At 41.4% G+C, this 25,226-nt stretch overlaps 1 long non-coding RNA gene across 7 annotated transcripts in view; it reads left to right on the top strand.

The window, feature by feature from the left end:
• LOC118543510 (uncharacterized) overlaps positions 1 to 25,226 on the top strand; it is a 393,677-nt gene that overhangs the window by 184,058 nt on the left and 184,393 nt on the right. For 6 of the 7 annotated variants that reach the window (XR_013441614.1, XR_013441611.1, XR_013441610.1 and 3 more), the window contains one exon: positions 699 to 828. This is a non-coding gene — a long non-coding RNA (uncharacterized LOC118543510). Of the gene's footprint in view, positions 1 to 698; positions 829 to 17,908; positions 21,009 to 25,226 lie in introns of those variants that run through there. The other variant, XR_013441613.1, reaches the window with a different exon arrangement.

The following is a 25,226-nucleotide window of genomic DNA, read 5'->3' as shown; positions in this document are numbered from 1 at the left end:
CCTGAGACATCTTGTAAGAAATTGGTTACCCTGGGGCTGCCATGCTGTGAGGAAGCCCAGTCCCTATAGAGAGATCATAACATCCATATAATTGCTTTGGCCAACAGTCCCAGCTAAGCCCCACTTTTGAGTCACCTTGACCCAGGTACCAAACTAATGAGTGAAGAACTTCTCAGCTCTTTGAATCTTCCTAGCTAAAATCTCAAGTGTTGTGGAGCAGAGACAACCGTACGCTGTCTGAATTCCTGATCCTCAAAATCTGTGAGCATAATAACATGGTGGTTGTTTTATGTCATTTTAATTTGGGGGGGGGGTTTGCTATGCAGCAACAGGTAACTGGAGTGTCTACTGCCTTCCGAGTTCCCCTGAGGGGACTGTACAACTGCAGGTGGGGCCACTGTGGATTGTAGCCTAATGCTTTCTCTTTCTACCACTTGTCAACAAAATATATTTTAAATCAAAATATTATGATGTGCTGAATGTGGTATGTCTCTCCTGTGTCCTCTGGGGGGAAGGGGATCATGACTTTCGTGGTCTCTCTCTCTCTCTTTTTTTTTTGTAATGTCAGCAGCCCTGAAACTTTAACTGCATTTACTCTCTGAAGCCAACAAAGAACCATGGCATGTTTATGGGACACAGATAACTTCTAAACTAAGTACTTTATAATAAGAAATGTCATTTGTACTCTGCATTTTCAGCTGTGATCCTGAAAGGGTGGTGATGAAATGGATTCCATAGAGAGAATTGTGTTTCTCTAGAGGTGTGACTTACACATTTGGAGATGCATTCTGGAGTCTTCTGTCTCCTTGCCCTGACACTGAAGACTGGGTAAGTGCGGAGAGTGAGAGCTTGTGAGTAGTCTCTGTCTTGACTTGACAAATGCACTACAGCTGCTTTCTCTTGATATTTCATAGCTGCCAAGCCTGAGAGGGAGGCAGAATCCTAAAGATTCATTCATTCATTCATTCATTCATTCAATAAACCAGGAATTGTACTTGGTTTGGGTGGTGGAGCATTGAAGAGGGCAGGCACAGTTCCTGTCCTCATGAAGCTTACAGTCAACCTAGCAGGAAAGCCAGTGAATGGGAAATTTATAAGTTTGGTGAATAAGATAGCTTTGTGCTTCTCAAACTGTCTGTGGCAAAGGACCTGTTCATTTTTTCCTATTTATTTACCTACCTTCCTATCATCTGTATAGCATTTTTGACTTCTGATCTGTCATGAATAGGTATGTCCTACCACACATTACTGAACACAGGTGAGTAATAACAATTTACCATCCAAGTCTGACAACACCCAGACTCATCTCTACACTGTTCAAAAAAGATGAGTCTGTAGATTCCCTCCTTGAATGTTGTGGCAATGCCAGATTGCCATACAGGTATTGACATTCACTTTTAATGTCTGTATTTGTCTCATTGCAGATCATTGACAGGTGGTTTCCACACTGGCCCTCGTGCACAGACCACACTTTGAGTAGCACAACTATAGATAGGGAGCAGTGTAGGAGGGGGTCATGTTGTCAATTGCCCTTCTTCACACATTTCTCAACGAAACTTAGAAAATTGGAGGGAGCTTTCTCACAATGCACAGACTGTCTTATGTTCCAACTTCTTATTCCTTAATTTTAGGCTGATCACAGGAGAACTAATGAGCAGAATCTGGGAGTCACCATCTCACCTTTTAGAATCTACTAGTTGCTGCAAGGACATGCAGCTTCCTTTTACATCATTTCTAGGGTCATTCAGTTCAGGGCCTGGTGGGGAGGGTGCAGACAGAGTTGACTTGAGGCATTCCAAGTTCTTACATTCCTAGTGTTGATATCAGTGTTTTCCAAGGAACAGCGTTCTTGGGAGGGTATAAGGAAGAAGACTTTTTTTTTTTTATTATGTTATGTTAATCACCATACATTACATCATTAGTTTTTGATGTAGTGTTCCATGATTCATTGTTTGCATATAACACCCAGTGCTCCATTCAGTACGTGCCCTCTTAAATACCCATCACCAGGCTAACCCACCCCCCACCCCCTCCCCTCTAGAACCCTCAGTTTGTTTCTCAGAGTCCATCGTCTCTCATTGTTCGTCTCCCCCTCCAAATCCCCGCCCTTCATTTTTCCCTTCCTACTATCTTTTTTTTTTTTTTTTTTTTTTAACATAGAATGTATTATTTGTTTCAGAGGTACAGGTCTGTGATTCAACAGTATTACACAATTCACAGCACTCACCACAGCACATACCCTCCCCAATGTCTATCACCCAGCCACCCCATCCCTCCCACCCCCTACCACTCAAGCAACCCTCAGTTTGTTTCCTGAGATTAAGAGTTCCTCATATCAGCAAGATCATATGATACATATCTTTCTCTGATTGACTTATTTCACTCAAAATAATACCCTCCTATTCCATCCACGTCATTCAAATGACAAGATTTCATTCCTTTTTATGGCTGTATAATATTCCATCATATATATATATATATATATATATATATATATATATATATATACACACACGATGGAATATATATATATATATATATACCACATCTTCTTTATCCATTCATCTGTTGATGGACATCTTGGCTCTTTCCATAGTTTGGCTATTGTGGACATTGCTGCTATAAACATTGGAGTGCACGTACCTTTTCAGATCTCTACATTTGTATCTTTGGGGTAAATACCCAGTAGTGTAATTGCTGGTTCGTATGGTAGCTCTATTTTCAACTTTTTGAGGAACCTCCATACTGTTTTCCAGAGTGGCTGCACCAGCTTGCATTCCCACCAACAGTGTAGGAGGGTTCCCCTTTCTCCGCATCCCCGCCAACATCTGTCGTTTCCTGACTTGTTAATTTTAGCCATTCTGATTGGTGTGAGGTGGTATCTCATTGAGGTTTTGATTTGGATTTCCCTAACACCAAGCGATGTTGAGCACATTTTCATGTGTCTGTTGGCCCTTTGGATGTCTTCTTTGGAAAAATGTCTGTTCACATCTTCTGCACATTTCTTGATTAGATTCTTTGTTCTTTGGGTGTTGAGTTTGATAAGTTCTTTATAGATTTTGGATACTAGCCCTTTATCTGATATGTCATTTGCAAATATCTTCTCCCATTCAGTCGGTTGTCTTTTGGTTTTGTTGACTGTTTCTTTTGCTGTGCAAAAGCTTTTTATCTTGATCAAGTCCCAATAGTTCATTTTTGCCCTTGCTTCCCTTGCCTTTGGCGATGTTTCTAGGAAGAAGTTGCTGTGGCTGAGGTCGAAGAGGTTGCTGCCTGTGTTCTCCTCTAGGATTTTGATGGACTCCTGTCTCACATTGAGGTCTTTCAACCATTTTGAGTCTATTTTTGTGTGTGGTGTAAGGAAATGGTCCAGTTTCATTCTTCTGCATGTGGCTATCCAATTTTCCCAACACCATTTGTTGAAGAGGCTGTCTTTCTTCCATTGGACATTCTTTCCTACTTTGTCGAAGATGAGTTGACCATAGAGTTGAGGGTCCATTTCTGGGCTCTCTACTTAGTGTTCCATTGATCTATGTGTCTGTTTTTATGCCAGTACCATACTGTCTTGATGATTACAGCTTTGTAATAGAGCTTGAAGTCCAGAATTGTGATGCCACCAGCTTTGCTTTTCTTTTTCAACATTCCTCTGGCTATTTGGGGTCCTTTCTGGTTCCATACAAATTTTAGGATTATTTGTTCCATTTCTTTGAAAAAAGTGAATGGTATTTTGATAGGGATTGCATTGAATGTGTAGATTGCTCTAGGTAGCATTGACATCTTCACAATATTTGTTCTTCCAATCCATGAGCATGGAACGTTTTTCCATTTCTTTGTGTCTTCCTCAATTTCTTTCATGAGTATTCTGTAGTTTTCTGAGTACAGATTCTTTGCCTCTTTGGTTAGATTTATTCCTAGGTATCTTCTGGTTTTGGGTGCAATTGTAAATGGGATCGACTCCTTAATTTCTCTTTCTTCTGTCTTGTTGTTGGTGTATAGGAATGCCACTGATTTCTGTGCATTGATTTTATATCCTGCCACTTTACTGAATTCCTGTATGAGTTCTAGCAGTTTTGGGGTGGAGTGTTTTGGGTTTTCCACATAAAGTATCATATCATCTGCGAAGAGTGAGAATTTGACGTAGGAAGAAGTGACTCTTAAAATAGCTTTAAGTCACTCCCCTTATGAAATTCTCAGTGATATCATCTGCATTTTACAGGTAAAGAAATAGTAACATACTAATTTAGGAACGCTCTTGGGTGAACAGATAAGAAAATGGACTCTCAGATTCTGAATAGATTTTTTTTACCAGGATTTTAAAAAGTAGAAAACAAAACCACTTTCAAAGTTTGGAGGAGGGTGGCTTTTTACTATCTGGAATTTCTTAATAAATCTAACTGTATATTTTATTGTATTTTAAAAAATATTTATTTGAGAGAGAGAGAGAGAAAGCACACAAGTGGGAGGGGCAGAGGCAGAGGGAGAGAGAATCTCAAGCAGAGATCTCACAATCCTGAGATCATGACCTGAGCTGAAACCAAGAGTCAGATGCCCAACCCACTGTGCCAGCCAGGTGCCCTTAACTATATATCTTAAAGGTTATAAATATAAATATAATATAAATATTTTTTCTTACAAATGATCCTTTTGAAATTAAATGATCCAAAATGCAATGGATTATGTAACATCTAGGCATAATATTGTCCTCAAACACTAATTTCCTTTTTGCAAAATGAGGAAAAAAGTGCACTCCATTCCAGACTCTACCTACTAGCTTGGCATGAGAGGACTGGCCTTGGGAGCATTCAGGGGCGAGGTGTCTGGGGAAGATAATGTGGCCTCTCTACTTCTCATGTCTAATCTGGCCACAGAGCAGAATTTTGCTAAATCAAAATGCAGGGAAATCAGCTAATTGTTGGCATCTTGCCAGCTGTGGAGTATATTCACGAAGGAATTAGAGCTGGCAAATAAAGTCCTGCTGCTTATGTCCAGATCTATTTGTCTGAAAAGAATCATTCACACACACACACACACACACACACACTATCCAAAGAGCAAAAAACAACAGCAACATCGAAACTGAACAAGAAATATAAAAGCCACCCAATGGTCATTTCTCCTGCTTTTCCTTCAAAATATCAGTGTTTATTTAATAGACCTGCAGCCCCAGGATGGAAACAAACAGATCAATCACTAGGCTGTTCCATTGTGCCCATCATCCTGATGTCTGTTGATGGTATTTATCTGAGTTTGAAAGTCATGACACGGGTACAGGTGCAGCTGATGTGGCATGACATTGGTGCTGTATAAAGGGCTGTGAGTGACAGAATGGAGGCAGAGGAAATTATGCCTGAGTGCTCCGGGCCGCCAGCCCACCTCCCAGCCCTCCTGCACCCTCTACCTTACCAGAGTCACCTCCTGGTCACAGCCACCATGTCTCATCATTGACTTCAATAGCAGTGGGCACTGCTCTGCCTGTGGCTAAGGCAGAGGAATCTCTAATGGGCCCCTCTTTCTCTGCTGGGGTGAGCTCATTTTCATGTCACTCCCTAGCATGGAGCTGTGCTTATTTCTCAGACAGGCTACAAGTTTCCAGGGAAAGAGTCTGCTCGTATCCAGAAGACCAAGACTGAGGCTTGAGATTTATGAGCTAAACACAGGTCTCACACAAAGTAGAAACTTAAGGACACTAAAGGCAGTGTGGGTCTTCAGCATTTGAAATACTGGTTTACGAATGGAGGAGAATTAACTATCTACCACTAGGAGCCACATCAAAGCATGTACTTTAGGTAGCTTAACTACGTAAGCTAAATGAAATGTCACAAAATCCTTGAGCTTGTCCAGGTATGCTGGTGGGCTGGTTGCTTGAGTTGAAAGCTATACCCTGGGTACTTGGGCAGGGTCATCGTGGAGAATGGGCACAGTCAGCAAATTTGGTGATGAGCCAAGAGTCACCATCTTCCCAGGGTCTCAGAATTAAAGCTATGGTAGGAGAATCCTAGAATCCTAAAATTGTTGCAACTCAAACTCAATCTGGATCAGCATCATTTTTCTCATCTGTAACATGGGCTGACTTTGATGTATGTAAAGGCTCACTAAGTAACTCACTAGGTTTTGTGAAACATGGTATAAGGTGGGTTGTGTGTACACAAGCAGGTGGGGTGGGGGTCTGAGCAGAGTTAGGTGTCCTGTAGGACCCCGAGAGGGGAACTGGAAATTTCAGCTGTGCTGCTGTGTGCATATTGTAAAGCTTGCCCAGCATCTGCCTTCAGGAAGATTCTTCTCAGGGATCAAAACTCTTAATAGTTTTTAAAGTAGCGTATGCATTCCTTCATTTAGTTATTCACTCAACCATTGATTCTTGCATTATTTAATTCAGTAATTCAACAGATATTTTATGTGTAAACAGTCTGTCAACCCTTCTCACTAGGATATGTGTAGGGCCCCCAGCTTAAGTTCTTTTGGAAGGTTTAGCTATCCTGTTCATTCATTTATTCATTTAATAATATTCTTACCCTCTGGAGCTTGCATCCTCCTCCACAGCTCTTTATTTTATTTTTTTTACCATATGATTTCACTTATAGGTAGAATCTTTTTTTTTATTTTAGTTTATTATGTTATGTTAGTCACCATACAATACATCATTAGTTTTTGATGTGGTGATCCACGATTCATTGTTTTCATATAACACTCAGTGCTCCATGCAGTACGTGCCCTCCTTAATACCCATCACCGGCTAACCCATCCCCCCACTCCCCTCCCCTCTAAAACCCTCAGTTTGTTTCTCAGAGTCCACAGTTCTTTAGAAGAACTCAAATTCTTTGCCCAGAATGTCTGGTGTACAGCTGGGATGATTCATGGCTGCTTAGGAGACACCTAAGCTAGAGCCAGACAGAAGGTTTGCCTTACAGGGTCCTCCAGAAGGATGGGTGTCTCTTTGCTATGGAGGAGATACGCTAGGAAAAAGGGTAATGATTTCTGACTTTAAAACCTCTGTAGATGTTGTGTAGGGCACAGCTTTATACCTGTGAGAGCATGAAGCAGGAGGAGCAGAGTTATTGTGTCTTTGAGTTAGTTTTGCCATTGTTAATTACCCACGCGTATTATCATCCACCTCATGTTATCAACCCTAGCTAACTTCCGTGTTGTTTTCCTGGTACTCATTCTTTGAGCTTCAGCTCATGTACTCCTCTTCCAGGAAACTCCCTGATTATAGCAGATTGATTATATACGGCCCCTCTGAGCATCACTATCCCTTAGTATCTGTCTGCATATTTCATGGAGACTTCATAGCTCATAGAGGACTTATTGTCTCTCTCTGTCTAGACTCTGGTCTCTTTGGAGAGCAAACATTAAGTGCTGTCCCTCTTGTTCTATTCTTGAACAGTGGACACGTTGTTCTGTGGGCACTGCTGACTTGATGATACTTCAGTGGGCCGGTAGGTAGTTGGATCACTCTGAGGTTACTTCACGGGGCTTTCTGTACAGGTACGAACTTAACCCCTGCAGCAGTGAGGCCCATCTTCTGCTGTTTCCATTTCACGTGTTTCCTGTTAGTGGTGCCCTGAGGGCTCCTGCTGCATCTTCCCAGATTCTCCTGTTGGAACTTTGCATATGTCAGTTCTCCTGAAGACACTGCTCTGCTATGATGTCACAATTGCAACTTGATGAGAGCAATTTTCCTAAATGAAACAATCCTGGTGATTAGCTCAACTCTCTTCTGCCAGCCAGTACAGCTGGGATGGGCTGCAGTGTCTACACACTCACATATGCATGCACACATACAACCTGAGGGTCCGGTTTCCTGGGTGCTCTAGGACCCACCAGAGCTCCCTCTGTAAGCCCTCCCTCCCCTCCTGAGTTAACAGCAGTGTCCCAGATACATGCATAACAGGTTTCTAATTTATTTCTTTCAACAGCCCTTGGCAAACATTTCTTCCCCCCTTTCTCTTTTTATTGCTTGCCTTTACTTTATCTGCTAAATCCCTGCTTGTGGTCTCCAGCTGCCTTTATAGCACCTGGCCTTGTTAATATCTCTGTGTTGTTGCAGTTGCTGCCCTTGGGGTCTTAATGAGGAGCAGGTGGATATTATCAGGTCACTTTCAGGAAAGAGGAAGGGAACCTATTACCAACCAACACATTATGTAGGTTATCTCATTTAAAACCATCCTTGTGCAGTAAATATTATTTCCCTGACTTTATGATGAGAAAAACTATCCCCAGGAAAGTCCCCAAATATCATTCTTTTAAAGTTCCCTGTAAGAGTCAGTCTCTCTTCTGTTCAAGTTCTTTCAATGGAGTCCTAGGATATAATACCGAATAAAGATCACATTCCTTAGCCTGGTATTCACAATCCCTCATAGCCTGGCCCTCATCTACCTTTTCTGTCCCCTTCTTCGCTACTTAATATTCAGTCATAATCAAATTGAGTTTTTTACTCTTCTGCATAAGTACCTGACTCTCCCCCACCTCCGTACCTTGGCTCCTGTGATTCTCCCCTTTACAATGCTCTCCTCAAACTACTTTTTTCTCACATATAAGATTATGCTTAACTTTGAAGAAGCAGCTCAAAAATCACAGGCTCCACACGAACCAACCAGACATCCCCAGTTGTAAGTAATCGTCCCCCACTCCACCAACCATGGCGCCTAAGCTGGATCTCTCCCGTAGTCCTCCTTATCATCGGCCTATCTGAAGCTGTGATCTCTTTGAAGGTGAGAATCACCTCTGGTTTTAATTTAGCATCTCGCACTATGGCCAAGGCAGTGCCTTTCTCAGAGTTGATGCTTTAAAAAAAATAGCCATTGAATTGATGATTTGGGGAAAGTCACTTCATCTTCTTCTAACTACCATCTCCACCTATGGTTAATAACTAGTACTAATTAAGATACTTCTGCCGAAAACTTACAAAAATCAGTGCTAAATGATTAGCTTCTGAAAATTTTGCTTAATGAGGCTAGTTCTTTCATACTTCCTAAATAGCTTATCTTCAGTGACTATCTTTGTATTTGCTTAAGTGGATATGAGTCTCCTTAAATATAAATCTGAAGTTTCACAATAGTGAAAAATTCTTTCCCTCAGAAAAGGACATATGCAAATCAGGTTTAAAGTAGGCTAATCCCTTTATCCATAGACAATTGATTATGCAAAAATGTACACATGAAATATGAAATATGCTTACTGGAGAACTTGCTTAGTGTTAACTTACCTCTCTTGACCTCCATTTAACAATTCATTTAATCAACAAACATTTATATGTGTAGTCCTATATCTTTCCTACGTTTCAGACCTGTATATTCGGTTAACAACCCAACAACTCTATGTGGATGACCCACAGCCCTCTGGAACCCAGGAAACCTAAAATTGAATTTATAACCCATACCCCTGTCCAGCCCCCAAGCCAAGTCACATATGACCTGTTCCTTCCACTCTGTCTGGATCAGATAGCAGTGCCCACCCATCTCCTTAATGAATCTGGTAATTATCCTCTATATTTCTTCTTCCCTCTTTTTCCTCACTCCTGCCAAACCAATTATTTAGTACTATTGATTATCCTGCAGAAGTACCTGTAATATATTGCTCTTTTTCTTTACCTCCCCAGCTACCGAGTGCAGCTTTTTTAAAAAAAACAAAACAAAACAAAATGGCAATCGGCCAATACATTAACAATAAACTTAAGTTATTAAGTGTCTATGATGTCCTGACAACATACCAGGTTCTTTATGGATGTTATCTCATTTAGCACTCACAAAAACCCCTTGAAAGGAAGTCATTTCAAACAAATTTCTTCTTAGGAGATTAAGACTTACAAACTTGGGCTGCCTAGTAGTTCACGACTGGTAGGTGGCAAAATGGGATTTAAAGTGAGTCTCTGAGACTCTGAAGCCTAATCTCTTTTGCTGTGCTATCTTGCCTCTCAGAGAAGAAAATGATAGTTTTGGTTAAAAACATTCATCAGTTTGTTCAGCAGGTCTATTGAGCATGCATATGTGCTGATATGTGCTGGGCTTTGTAGTAGGCTGATGACACGGTGATAGATAAGTCCTAGATGGACTCTCAGGGCCATCAACACTGGCCAGGCTGTGCTACCAGAACAGACATCTGAAATGTCTTGGTCACTTCGAGAACATCTACTGTCCTGCTCACTCACACCACTTGCCTACTGATAGGTGGGTCAGGGCTCTGCTCTGTGTCCTCCCATTCCTCACCCCAGGGCCCAGGATGATGGAGCAGCTACTTTCTAGAACATTGCTGATTACCTTTCCAGTGGGAAAATAGAGTTTGGTGCAGCAAGTGCTACTCTTAAAGTTTCTAACCATGAGTGTTGTCATCTGGTCAGAAGCACATTCATCACTGGCCAAAGAGAGCCACAAGCAGGAAAGCAGGAAGGTATAGGGAAGGCAGTAAATATTGTTGAACAGGAACATAGTTTACCACTGGTAGAAAACACATAAATATGTAAAGGCAGTCATCCATATACTACTGGGAGAGGAAGGTTTAGTCTCCTTTCCCTTCATCAGAAATGTCCTGAGAAGGGCGCCTGGGTGGCTCAGTCATTAAGCATCTGCCTTCGGCTCAGGTCATGATCCCAGGGTCCTGGGATCCAGCCCCGCATCAGGCTCCCTGCTTGGCGGGAAGTCTGCTTCTCCCTCTCCCACTCCCCCTGCTTGTGTTCCTGCTCTCACTATTTCTCTCTCTCTCTGTCAAATAAATAAATAAAAATCTTAAAAAAAAAAAAAAAAGAAATGTCTTGAGAAAGGAAAACTTGCTAAAATGCCTGATCATTATTCAAGGCACTAAATCCTGCTGCCCCAAGGTAGTGAGACTGGGATAGAGCTTCTCCTTAGGAAAGAACTAGCTTGTGCCCCTCTCACTATATCCCGCCATATTTGATAGAAGTGGCAAACCAAGGTGGCTCCTTCTTTGGTGCCCAGGCATCCCTTTTTCTCCTTGGTCTGGTCTTCATGCGGTCACTAAGATGATGCTAGGAGGCCCAGTTTAGACTTCACAGAGGTGGGGGAGGGGGCTAGCAGGCTTGAGCCAAACCCACTTCTCTAACCCACTTTTGAGGGGAGCTCAGCACTGGACAGTGAACTCTGAGTTCAGCGCTGGGACACTCTGAGCTAAGAGCAGAATAGTACTTTGTTAGCCATATGGCTACAGTTCCTTGAGACTGTCTTTGTCAAATTACCGTTGAGGAGAAGCCCTGATTAGTAGGATTCATTTTTTTTTTTCTTTTTGGAACTCTTGCCTTAATATCATCCAATTCCCATCAGTATTCATAAGCTGTGCCGATGGAAGCATACACACATTTTATGGATCACAGAGGAAAACAAAATGACCAACATATTCTGGAGGTATATAAAGAAGGGAAGGATAAGTTGCCTAGGTCCTGAAGAGTGTGAGGAAGGAGCAGGGCAGAAGGAGCAGCAAACATACAAGAGTCAAAAAAGAGCATAGTATACTAGGCGAATAACATGTGAAGGTACTGGATCCAGAGCAAAGGCTTTTTGGTGGGATTTGTCAAAAACAGAAGATGGAAAAACCAGATTATTAAAGGTGCTAGATGATAAAAATCTTAAACTTTTTTTTTCATTTCAAAATCTCTAGTACTTATTATGCTGCCTAGGACAGGATATTCAGGGAATGAATTAGTGAATGGAAGAATAACAAGTATCATGTGCATAGGTTATTTATGCAGGCATGAGATCATTATATCTCTACATGATAGATTACTATTGTTATGCCCATAGTAAAGATGGGAAAACTGAGGCTTAGCAATATTAAGCGTTTGATGTATCATGCATCTATTAAGATGCCTTTGGCTGCAAGTAAAGGTATATTTGTGAGATAATAAAAAATACATATATTGGTCTCTGCTACAGTTCCTGGTACAGAGCTCCAAGAACCCTGGTAATTTCCTAAGTGATAAGAATACCAGGGGCATCTCGTGTTGTAATATTTGGTCTTGGACCCTGTTTCCTGACACGGAGTTTCTGAATCCCTTGGAATTTCTGTGGTGATAGCAGTGCCTTTTGTTCTAATGAGATGACTCTTTCTGGGCTCCCATCTCAGGACTGCTCACCAGAAAGACCAAACCATGTTAGAAGCTTAGAATTTTCAGCCCTCCCTGCCCTTGTCCAGAGAAGGGAGAAGGGCTAGAAATGGAGTTCGTAATTAATCATGCCAAGTGAGGAATCCTCCATAAAATCCCAATAGTAGGGGATTTGGAGAGATTTCAGGTTGAAGTGTTTTTGTGCATTCCATGAGCCACTCCAGCAAATCAGTCAAACCCAAGGAGGGGTTGTTTTAACCTCTGACCACAGTCAGGGAATAACTGGGGCTTGAACAGGTATCTGAAGGGGGGTGCAGTCTTGTGGGACTGAGTCCTTAACGTGTAGGATCCGACACTGTTTCCAGGTAAATAGTGTCAGAATAGTGCCAGATGCACTTGTCTAAAAATGTTTTAAATAATGATAAAAGAATGACATGCTTATTATTTCTTATAAAAAGAATTATGGTGGTAATTCCTTTCAGGGTTAATTTTTCAGCTCCCAGGCCCTTTCTACTCTTCTATTCTTGACCCTTGCATTTTTCTCCCTGTGGTTACAAAATGACTGCCACAGTTCAGACATCATATGAACCATGATGATGTCAGCTGACAAAGAGGGAACCATGATGACGTTTGCATGTCCTTATTAGGAAAGAAATCCTTCTTAGCTAACTATCTTTAGAAAAATATCTCATTAGGCTTTTTGAGGTGGCCATGAGGGCATGATCTATTTGTAAATAGCAAAACACAGAGCGTTACATTGCTCTGTTCATGGTGCTAGGTAAAATCTGGGGTTGGTGTAAGCAGAGAAGTGAGAGAGAGAGAGAGGGAAAAGAGATTAAAACAAAAAGGACAGTGAGTTGAGTGACATTACTGGGGATCTGGGAGGCTGAAGGAAGTTTTTGAGAATTTAAAATGTTTTTAGTTTTAAAACTTAATGTCTTTGAATTCCTGTGGTCTATATTCCCTCCGTTTTCCTGATTCCTCTCTAAAGACTGAAGCATATATAAATTCCACTTGTTTGTTTTGGAGAGAAAGTCAAGAAAAGGGACCTCATTCCCTGACTTCAATTGGTTCAAAGCTCTGAATTTAGAATAATTCTGGGAAGATTTAGGGTTCAGTCGTTACAGGAACTGGAAGATGATGCACTGAGAATCATCAGAAATCTTGAGGAAGACTTTGGAACTTCCATAGACGATGAGATAGAGCCTTGGAATTGTTTTATTTAATTTTCAGAAGACAGGAAGGCCTCAGATGACATGTGGGTCCTATACAAAATGTTGCATTAAGTATTCCTAAATGTCAGTCTTTGCCGATATTTCTGATAATTCCCTATGTATAAATTCCTATAAGAGCAATTACTGGTCCAGAGGTTGTGCACATATATAGCCCTTGAAATGCATTGCCATTTGCTGTGACAGAGCTCACTTACCCCACGCCCTTGCCAACACTGGAAGGTATTGTGATGTTTCAGAAACTTTGAAGGGTTTAAATGCTTGGCCACTGATCCTGAGAAAGTGTCCATGTTTTCTTCTGGAAATCCCTGTCCACCTGTAGCCTCAGCCAGGGTTTTTGATTGTATCCCCTATCTAGAAGGGGCAGAAAATGTCTGAAGGAACATGGGACAAATGAAGGATCCAGGATAGTTCATGTCTAAGGAGGATGAGAATGGTAAATGGCCCAGTCTTAAACGAAACTATGAGAAATTGAATTTCTGAGAAGGATCTTTAAGGCTGAGATAGACCTCTTAGCCCCAAACTTGAGGTTAGGTGCTGTCTCTAAATTCTAATTCCCTTTCTATTCCCTACCCCACACCACTTCTAGTACCTGCAAGCACACACACATACTGCAGTCCTGTGCCACTTTCTGAGGTTGCAAGGCTATTGCTTTGCCCTGAAAATGCAGATTGTATGGTAAGATTTCATCAGAGCTCATTCCTCCCGAGTAGCTTTGAAGGTAGGACCCAGAGTGCCAAGGGGTTGGGTGAAGCACTCCTTTTGCACTGACTAGCACTCTTCCTTTTTAGAAGGAATTCATTTTTGCCTTTGGCCACCTGGATTAGAGACAGATCTATTCACAGGAAGCAGAACCCAGCACAGCACTAGAGGCCTGGGCTGTATTTTTGCTCCAGGGGAGAAACCTAATGAGGGATAACACTAGGAAAAATTAACTGATCAGGTGGTATTTTATTTCTTTTCTACATCTGTTGTTGTATGAGGGCTGTGTGCATCTGGGGGATGGAGCAGGGAATGAGAAGTGCTGCTGGGCACCAGATAGCTGGAGGTCCTTCTGCAGAGAATTTCCATGTTCCTGTGAGGCAGTCTCCAGAGGAAATTCACCAGGCTTCAAAACCCAGTTTGCCTAAGTTCACTTAAGTATATATGCTGGTGAAGTTTGGCAATTATTCATCTTAGGATATGCCACTTCTGATATGTTGTCCTGGTTATAATCACCATCTTCTCCATTTCTCTTAGAATCTTAGAAGCCCAGGGGCATCTGGGTGGCTCAGTTGCTAAGCGTCTGCCTTCAGCTCAGGTCATGATCCCAGGGTCCTGGGATCGAGCCCCTCATCAGGCTCCCTGCTCATCGGGGAGCCTGCTTCTCCCTCTCCCACTCCCCCTGCTTGTGTTCCCTCTCTCACTGTGTCTCTCTCTGTCAAATAAATAAATAAAATATTTAAAAAAATAAAAAATAAAATAAAAGAATCCTAGAAGCCCAGAGTGAATTTACAAACAACTGGCACTTCTGTTCCTCAGGGCTATGAAGTAGTGTGAGGGTGGGAACCTTCTGTCCATTCATCTATGCAATCCTAGCGTTCTTAAAAGGCACCAGACGTACTCTCCCTGTATTTCCCAGACCAATGGGTGAATGCATGCACAGAGGAATAGTGTAATATCATTATTCAGGAAGGCGCCTCTTTTGTTTCATTTGATTTTAATTACTTTCCTTTTCAAGTCCGGACCCCCCGCCCCTTCTTGCATAGGCACTTTCTCCAGTATATGTAATGTAAGTCCTCCCAATTCAGCTTCCACAGTGATTTATATATATAGCCTTAAAAAACCTTTTGTTATGTACATTTAATTCATAGAAGTAACATTGATTAAATTCCTCTTTTTACTTATTACTCTCCTGTTATTCTATGCAAAACTAGTTGATGATTTCTGACTATTGCAGAGTATTTCACCGTGGGCTTATACCACGTTTCATGTAACTGTTCTCTGGCTCTGGATATCTGGGTTGCCCCCAACTTCCTGTTGTCACAAATAATGTGGCCATCCTCGTAAATGTCTCCTTGGGGACCTATGAGAGGGCTACTCTGGGATATCCACTCAGAGATGGCATGACTGGGGGGCCGTGGTCTATGCATATGTTTAATTTCACTAAGTTTTTCTGGATTCTTTCCAGAAGGCACCAGCAGTGCATGAATATTTCTATTTGCAACATTTAGTTTTTCCTACTTACCAAGTTTTGCTTTGCAAAGTGATACTCACTGATAACTACTGGGTATGAGCATCTATTATTAGCCCTTGGATCCGCTCTGAGTTGCCTATTCTTATCCTTTATCTATATTGTATTGGATTTGTTATCTTTTCTAGATGATCTACAGAAATTCTTCATATATCTAAATAGTAACTCCTTATTAATATCTTCTTCCAGGCTTTTCTTATTATTGACTTTGCAGAGTGACATTTGAGGTACAGGAATCTTTTTCTGTTTAGATTTTCCCCTCATGGTTTATGTATTTTGAGTTTTGTTTAACAAAGCCTTTCTCGCTATAAGGTAAATACCTGTCCAATCTTATATAAATATATGTTCTACTATATTTTCTCTGTTAACTTAATACTGTTGCCTTTCACAATGTTTTTTTTTTTTTTTAATCCACATATATGTCTGAACTTGGTATATGAAAGACCCTGCATCACAGACCAGTGGAAGAATGAATAGATCATTCACTCTGTAAAGTTTTGAGAAGTTTTGAGAAGAATTAGTTCATTTTTATAAGAAAATAAACTCCAAGCAGATTTAAGACCCGTCTTCCTTTCAGTGTATAGTCTATCTTCAACGTTGGTTGTTCCATTTGTTGTCCTTTTTTTATAGTGTACCTTGTCTTCAGATTCCTCACTTTTCTCTCTGAGCTCACCTTGTATACCCTAGGACCACCAGCTGCCTTGCCTAGTAATGCTATCAGGATGGAGGAGCAAATCTTAGGTCCTAGATTGTTCCTCTTGGTTCATTTAGGAAGATGTGGAGGCGCTGGTGTTGATTTTTATGCTTAATTGTCCCTTGTCCTCTTTCCCAGACGATTTCTCCATGCTCCCTATTCCAGAGCATCCCCAGCCCGCTGTGGTAATGTGTAGGCTGGTTGGGGCGATATGAACAGCTACATTCCTGTGTTACACCTTGTGTTTAAACAAGCCAGAAAATGATATGCTGGGGCCATACTGGGACTCAGAGTGGTAGACCTGCTCTTTCCTAATTGAGTCCTGGCCTGTCCCACTTTAGGCCAGTGCCCAAATTCAACTATTAATCTTCTGTCTCTCCAGAAACTTCACACACACCTCACTTAGTTTTTAAGTAGCCCCCCCCTTAAATATACAAACTTCTTTTTTTTTTTTTCTGGTGTCTTCCTAGTTGGTTGGGGAGGGTGCCAGCAGCCTGTATTTGTTGGCCGCCCTGTGGAGAGCTGGATGCCTGTCAGAAACTCTCTCACTGGGCATCTGGTATTGGAGATTTGTGCATGTCAAGCATAACTGTACAATGCTTTATGAGCTTTTACTGTATTTGTTTTGTTTAGATTGCATTTGTCATCTTTTAAGTTAAAAAAAAACTTCCAATATTTAGTCTTACTTGTTGGACACATAATTATAACAACAGGTTTGTTGAAAGTAATAATGTCAAACTGAAGAATAATCTCCATGAAATTCTGTGTACTCCTAATTAATCATTAATTTGGTCATCCAATATCTTTGTAAGAGCAGTAGGTTCTCTGTCTTATTTTAAAATGTGGAAACCAGGGTAAAGCTGCAAGTCACATACTCAAAACCAGAAGAGGTATTGGTGTCCCTTTCCGAGACATAACTGTGGAGGTCTCTGTTAAAAGCCTTGTATTTCAATAATATGGCACAGGGTCTCCTGCCTAAGTCCCGCAGCCATCCTGGCTCTATTTTTCAGGCCAATGGAAGCTGTATTCAACATTTAGCTTTCAGTAGGAAGGAACAGCCTATTGCCCATATCATCCCCACTTAAAGGTAGGATATGTGGGAAAAGAGCCTAGGAATGAAAACCCAGAGACATGGCTTCTAGACATGGAAGTCACTTCCACCCTGTGACCACCTGAATGCATGATTTTAGGCTAGGGTCCTATCTTCTCTGGGCCTTACATTTCTGATCTGTTAATGAGGAAGCTGACTTGAAGCATGTCCATTGTCACTCATTTCTAAAGAATTTGGGGTTTTTGATTGGGGGTGGGGGTTCAAGCAGTCCCTGTCTTCCGTCCAGAAGAACTGAGTTTACTTCCCTTTCAGACCAGAAAGTCTCAGCATCAAAGGCTTGGAAGGACCTTTAGAGACAATCCAGGCAGATGCTAAGGCTGGGATTCCTTTTGCAATGGTGTGAGCCTAGCATGCCTTAGGAGCAGACATCTTTTCCAGTATATTCCTAGGTTTCTCCAGGTGTTCCCTGTCTTCAGTAAACCTGCCCCAATTGCTTTGCCTCTCTTCTCTCCTGCCTTCTCCCTTTGTAGCCACCGTATAGTTTCCAGAGGCTGCTTTTGCAAATGTGCAGCCTGGCACGGGGCCATGCCCACAGAAGGTGCTTATGGAATATCGGGTTGCATTGTGCTCATCGATCTCATTTTTACAGCTTTGATCTACTAGTATCAACTCTATCAACACCTGGGCCAGTTTTCATCCTGAAAATCCAGGCAGATGTTAACCTTTTAAAGGCCCCCCATTGTGGAAAGAGCTTGAATGGGATAGGAGGAGACTGGATGATATCCAACACTGGATGGAAGGATGCGAAGAGCAGCAGAAATGAGCAGAAAGCCTGCCCCAGCCGGAGAGCCTCTGATGCTGGTGACCAGCGGGGAATAAGTGGAGATCTCAGCATCCCAGCTTTTTGGGTTCTGGCTGAGCCCCTGCTGGGGCCCAGGTTACTGCTCCCTGTCTGGAGGCGGCAGAGACGTAGAGGAGATCTTTAAAACTGCGCAGCAGATGGCCACTCCATAGGAGTATCCATTTTGACAAAATAAACTGTGGATTTGTCCGAAGAACTTAGGCAGCAGGGATTGTGGCCTCCTCCCTGGTCTCATGCTTGAAGACTTTTTCTCCCAGTAATGAGAGTGCAGAGCGAGCAGGCCTTTCCCCGACAGCGCTGGCCGCGGAACAATGTGTGCCCAGGATGGATTTTTCTTCATTGATTCTAATCTTCTTCCTGACTGTCTGTCTTGGCTGCTTTGACATATTGAACACTGAATAGTCCCTGAGTAATTCTTGAACATTTGGGGATCGTTTTTATTTTTACAAGACAGTAGAAGCCAATGGAGTGATTTATACATGTACTAGAAGAAAATGAAGAAAAAAAATAACAAAGTGGTTTCATTTTGGGAATAAACACGGACTCAGTGATGATTAAAAACCACACCAAGCAAAAGGTCCACACCCAATTTTCAATAATTTCATGATTTTGTAAGGATGCACGGAATCATGTAGAGATGAACAGTAACGGATAGAGGGCTTTCACAGCTGTGGCTTCAGCCATGATTGATGAGAAAATGCTACTGGAGGGAGAAAAGGAAAATGAATATTTATTAATGGAATAAAGTGTCGGGGGCTTAAGATCTAAGGAGATCCATCATTTCATATTCAAGGTTGGATGCATTCAAAACAGAAGGTTCAATACAACGGCCGCATAGCTGAGCCATGGACCAGAAACATTCACAGGCACTGCCGTCATTCGGACCGTGGGGGACTTTCTGGAGATGTTATTCCCATTTCAGCCCCCATTAACATCACCTGAACAGGGCAACATTACATGAGTTATCACTCCAAGAATGCTACAACAACAATTGCCTTCACATTTTAGAACACCCAGAGCTATGTGGTCTGGTCATTCACCCAGAAATTAATATATCATATCTGCATACTTTCTCTGTATATGGTAGTCATGGTCTCTGTGCTGACAGCTTAGAAATTATTAGTAAGATTGTTTTCCTACCATGACTTCATGAGTTCTTCCTTGCACCTTTATAAAGGCAATATTTAGGTAACCAACAGCATCTCTTCAAATCTCCTCGCATATTTTCTCCCTGTAGAACCCCTAACCTGTGCTTATTCTCTTTAGGTTGGCCAATTAGTTAAAAAAAAAAAAAAAAGGCTGTTCCCTTTTGGTGAAATGTTACTCACCTGACCTTAACATCTTAAAAAAAAATAATATCGGAAATCCAAGGAAGGCATTGTGGATCTCTTTCGTGATGGTATTATTTCTCCATGTAAGCAGCTTGTGCAGACAATTAACAATAGTGATATTGTGGCTTGTTTTGACAGGAAAGGAGAAATTGACTGATGGCATTTAACTGCCTTAATTTAGCTTAAGGTGTTGGAAGTTTCACTGTGTAGATTTCAGCAAGTGATAGTATCCCCCAACTATATCACCCGTACCCCCATAACCATATGCACACAATGTCCTCAGCTCCCTAGACTTCCCTTGGGACCTATATTACTTTATTATAGAATATGGCAGTGGTGGCTTATTGGTCCTATAAATCCACCTACACTAAGCTTTTGAAATCACTGTCCTGATAGTCTGAGTCTTTAGACTGTCACACTCATGTTATTCTTAGGTATTACTTCTAGGTGGCAAATCTTGGACTGCAGGAGCTGGCTATTACTGGTTCGTTGTATATGTTATACCAGAAGAAGAGTTGCTATTAGATAGTGTTTTTCAATTTATTTTAAACCATTGATTCTAGCAGATCCTTAGCCATAGATGTGAATGAGTTATCTCTGTTGGCCATCTTTGGGAGAAGGCCAAGAGAATATGAATTGTATTGTTATTTCTTCTAGGTCATGTACACTTCTCATCTCCCAAGACAGGGAAGTTTAGTCCATAGGAAAGGGCTAGACCAGAAGTAGGTCCCCAACAAATATGTAATGGGTTAACTAATTAGTACTGTTTGTTATTTGGACAAAAAGCAATATTGGAGTTCTATTCTGTCTGAAAAAAAAGATTCACATCCACTGATAATTATGCAGCAATGACCAGAAGGTATGTGTTCAGGGAGGCTGCATATCTCAAAAGATATAGTTGAAAAAGCCTCCGAGTTAGAAAAAACATCTCTTCAGAGAGTTGTTTTGAATGGCTACAAATAGGGTATTGGGCAAGTGAGCAAGAATGTTGAGTGATGAAGCTAGAAAAGAGTTAATTAGGGGAAAGACCCAGAATATTCTGGTAGTTTCTGGCTAAAGACTTTCGATTGTGTCCTATAAGCAATGAAGCATTAAGGATCTATGAGACCAAATTAAACAAACAATGCTTGGAAGGTGGCAATAGTGGATGAAGAAAAAATGGTAGAAGATTATTTCCATAAGCTAAGACAGTAGCCATATTGTTATGGACTTAGTTGTGTCTCCTCAAAATTCTTATGTTGAAGCCCTACCCCAAGTACCTCAGAATGTGTATTTGGAGATGCGGTCTTTAAATAAGTACTTAAGTTAAATGAGGCTGTTAGGATAGGTTCCAGTTCAATCTGACTGATGTCTTTATAAGAAGAAGAGGTTAGGACATGAGATATATACCAGGCCTGGGCATGCCCTGAGGAAAGACCATGTGAGGACACAATGAGAAGGTAGCTGTCTGCAAGTCAAGGAGGGAGACCTCAGGAGAAACCAAACCTACTGACACCTTGATCTTGGGCTTCCAACCTCCAAAATTGTGAGAAAATAAAATTCCATTGTTTAAGCTACCTAGTCTGTGGTATTTTGTTATGGCAGCTATATTAGTCCGAGTTCTCCACAGAAGCAGAACCAACAAGATATATCTGTCTGTCTCTTTGTTTATTTACCTATCTACTTATTTATTTTAAGGAATTGGCTCATATAATTGTGGAGGCTAAGAAGTCCTTATAGCTGGCAAGCTAGAGACCCAGGAGAGCCAATGGTGTGATTCCAATTTGAGTCCAAAGGCCTAAGAACTAGGAGAGCAGATGGTATAAGTGCTGGTCCAAAAGCCAGCAAGCTTCAGACCCAAGAAGAGCCAGTGTTTCAGTTCAGGTTCAAAGGCAGGAAAAGACCAATGTCTCACCTCAACCAGTTAGGCAGGAGGAGTTCCATCTTATTTGAGAAAGGGTCACCCTTTCTGTTCTATATAGGCCTTGAACTGATTGGGTAAGGGCTCACTCACATTGGGGAGGACAATCCATTTTACTCAGTCTACTGATTCAAATGTTAATATCATCCAAAAACACCCTTAGGGACACACCCAAAATATGTTTGACCAAATATCTGGGCACCCCATGGCAGAGTCAAGTTGACACATAAAATTAAATATCACAGCAGCCCCATCAAACTAATACATGTAGCCATAGTGAAGAGACCATGTGAGAAGAGAAAAATATTCTAAATGAAATCATAAGGACTTGGTGACTGATCAGATGTGAGGAGTAAGAAGAGTAATGAGTCGGTAATATCTTCAGTATTCCTATCCCAGATGATGGAGTGGGTGATGTGCAGGGGAAACACAACACAATACACACCCACACACCACCCCCACATACACCAACCTCTATTAGGTATGCATAAAGTTAAGGGGTAAATTGAACTTTAATCACTTATCCAGAGTTCACCATTCTTCATAGCTATTTGGAGCAAAGCTGTTTATAAGTAAGAATCCATGCAAATTAATAATAAAGGTAAAGGTGGTATTAAATTCATAAGAGAGACCTTGAGATTTTTAATCAGAACCTTTGAACTCATTTTGCATGGATATCTGTTGTTGTTGTTGTATTTTTCCCCCAAGCCCACATCTAATGGGAAGCACCGCATTCGTTAGTGGGGAATGTGAATATATGTATCTGTGTGTCGCATGCAGGAGAGAGTCCTCATCAGGTGGATTAACCATCTGTAGAAATGAATGCCAAACCCCAGTTTTGAGAGGAGAGAGCAAATCTATAGGAAATGGTATATAAAGATAAAAACACAAAAATTTGAGGCCATTTTGACAAGGAATAAGTAGACACACACTCTGGTCCTGAGGTCATTGGTAACTGAGTCATCAGTAAAAGGTTGTATATGGAGGTCTGATCTACTACCTAATTAGGCAAAGAAATAGTTGGTAGGTTTTATAAATAATCAAAATACAAATGAATTTTGCATTAAAACTAGGATGTGATGTTATAGCCATTGGCAGGGGAGTGAAAATGTTGGCTGGAGTTCCCTCATGATTGGGCAAAAAGTCCAGAGTGGGGGCAGTGGGTTAGGGAGAGTTCTACCCATGGCTCATCCTGGGGCCCAGACTTCCTTCTGCTGCACCTGCCACATGAGGTACTAATCTACAGGATGTTTGCCCTGAATGGTGCTGCTACCATGGATTGTTTTTCTCTGCCACAAATTCCCAGCCCCAGCCTCATGGTCCTTTGACTGGTTTTTGACTGGAGGGATTTGATGAGCTTCAACAAACAGAAAAGTATGGGAGAAATAAAACACACCCTGTCTGTCCTAAGAGGCTTTGCCTTTCCTTGTTATTTCAAAAGCTACAACTTCACATTCAGTCCAATTGTTCTTCAGGTGGTCTCTTGGGTGGAAGGAATTGGTTGGCAAAAGGGTGGACACCTGTTTGTGGAAAGATTGGTGACTTAGTGTCCAGGGGCCATTGGCATTCTGCTGTGCAAGGGACTGCTCCCTCTTTGGTCTTTAATTTGTTAGTACAATTTCAAGTGAAAACTCACAAAGAATTGCATTACAAGCAATTTTTTTTTTTTTTGGTAGAACTCACATGTGATACAGGGAGGCTGGTTCTAGATCAGCTTCTGATTCAGTCTTTTATGAAATAAATTTATCCTTGATTAAAGGCCTGTGTGTGTGGGGAGGAGGAGGGGGCACCTGGGGAGGGTAGGGGAGTGGAGATATAAATTCAGGGTAAGTCATTTGTACAGTTAATAGAAAAGGCACTAGCGATATTTGTAAGAACTAGTTCATTATCATACATATGTACATACATGAAAATACTTAGCACATGAGTGAGCTTGGGAGCAGATCCCATCCTGGTTGAACCTTTGGATGACTGAAGTCTGTTGACCTCGATCGCAGAGCTGTGAGGTGGAAGATGTGGCTAAGCCACACCTGGACTCCTGACCCGCAGACAATGTGAGATAATAAATGTGTGTTGTTTTAAGCTGCTAAGTTATGGGGTCATTTGTTATACAGCAACAGATAACAAATATACCACCTAAGATTTTCAATAAGCATAACTTAACCGAGGGCTAAGTCAATTACAGCAAAGAGATTTCTGTTGATACAAGGATAGGCACCTTCAAACTATCCCTCCCCGATCTCCCACCCACACCACCCATCTGCCCGGGAGTGCACACAGCTCATGATAGGTTGCTGGGCCAAGTCTGTGTACTTAGGATGAGGAAGCAAAGTGATGGTCAGAGTTTTCGTCTTCAAAGATTCCTTTGGTTATACATTAATCTTAAGTTTTGTTTGTTTGTTTGTTTTGGTAAGAAATTAGGCCCAATCATCCCTACAAATGACAACGAATCAGCTAAGCCATACTTACTAGCCCATTTATTTAATGGAGCCCATGCCTCCACCTAGGAACAAAGAGGAAAGGAACAAACCCTTTCCTCTCTGCAGCATTTGCTCTGCTATTTGGGTAAAAATTAAATCCTATACCAAATAGCAGAGCAAATGCTGCAGAGAGGAAAGGGTTTGTTCAGGTCTTCATGAATTCAGTCATTAAAAAAATACATACTGAGATACCAGGTCAAATAAACCATTAATATGAATGAGCCCTACAATGATAGAAAAAATACAAGTTAAATCATGACAGCTCCTCTGCTTAAAGAACCTCCTTTGTTTGTTTGTTTGTTTGTTTTTGAGTATGAATGATGCTCTTCTTCCTTCTGAGGGGTGAGAAGACTGACATCCTACTCAATCTAGAAAACTTAGTCTAGAACAGTACTGTCCAATAGAAATATAATGCAGGCCACAAATGCTATCCCCATATGTAATATTAAATTTTCTGGTAGCTACATTAAAAAAGTAAAAAGAAGCAGTTGAAATTAATATTAATAGTATATTTTACTTAACCCTACATATCCAGCATTTTATCACTTCGGCCTGCAATCGATATAAAAAATCATTAATGAGATCGTTTACATTCTTATTTCCATACTAAATCTTCAAAATCCAGGGTGGATTTCTGTTGCACTTAGAGCACATCTTAATTTGCACTATGCACGTTACAAGTGCTCCTTAACCCCATGTGGCTGATGGTTGCTGTCCTGGACCAGCCAGGTCTAGAATGTGTGCAGAGCAGTCCCTGCCTCTTGGGCTGCTTCGAGCCCACCTGCATGCCATTCTGCAGTGACTTAAGGAACTACTGTGTTCTTTCTGCCCCACAGCCTTCTTGCTCTGTGCCCTTTTCCTGTGTCAGCTCTTTGAAAGTTTTGACTTTCTCACCCTGTATAATTCGGCCACACTTGGGGATGATAATTCAACAGCAGCTTCTTGGGATGTTCCTCTTAAGCTCTCTTTTGAAACAGGAACCATAATAGGATATACATTATGGCAACATTCAGACTGTTCATCAGTTATCCATTACATCTGCCATCTCCCTTCTGCCAATCGAGGTAACTATGTTATTACAAAAAAAAATCTTATTTTAATTATAATCCAATCAGAAGATGCATCCATTAAGTAGCGTGCTTTGGCATGTTCTAAGGATTTAATTTTTACCCAAATAGCAGAGCAAATGCTGCAGAGAGGAAAGGGTTTGTTCAGGTCTTCATGAATTCAGTCATTAAAAAAATACATACCGAGCACACGCTAGGTGGAGGCATGGTGTTTGGTAGGGGACACAAGTTATACTGACCGTGGCCCCAGCTCCCATGAAACTCACCCTGAAAGGGGAGAAGAACCTGGACAGAAGCCAGAGTGGCCGTGTGTTGCAAGGAGGGCTC

This window comes from Halichoerus grypus, chromosome 10 (genome assembly GCF_964656455.1).
Source record: "Halichoerus grypus chromosome 10, mHalGry1.hap1.1, whole genome shotgun sequence".
Lineage (NCBI taxonomy): Eukaryota > Metazoa > Chordata > Mammalia > Carnivora > Phocidae > Halichoerus > Halichoerus grypus.
This window is presented reverse-complemented; position numbering and strand designations above follow the sequence as displayed.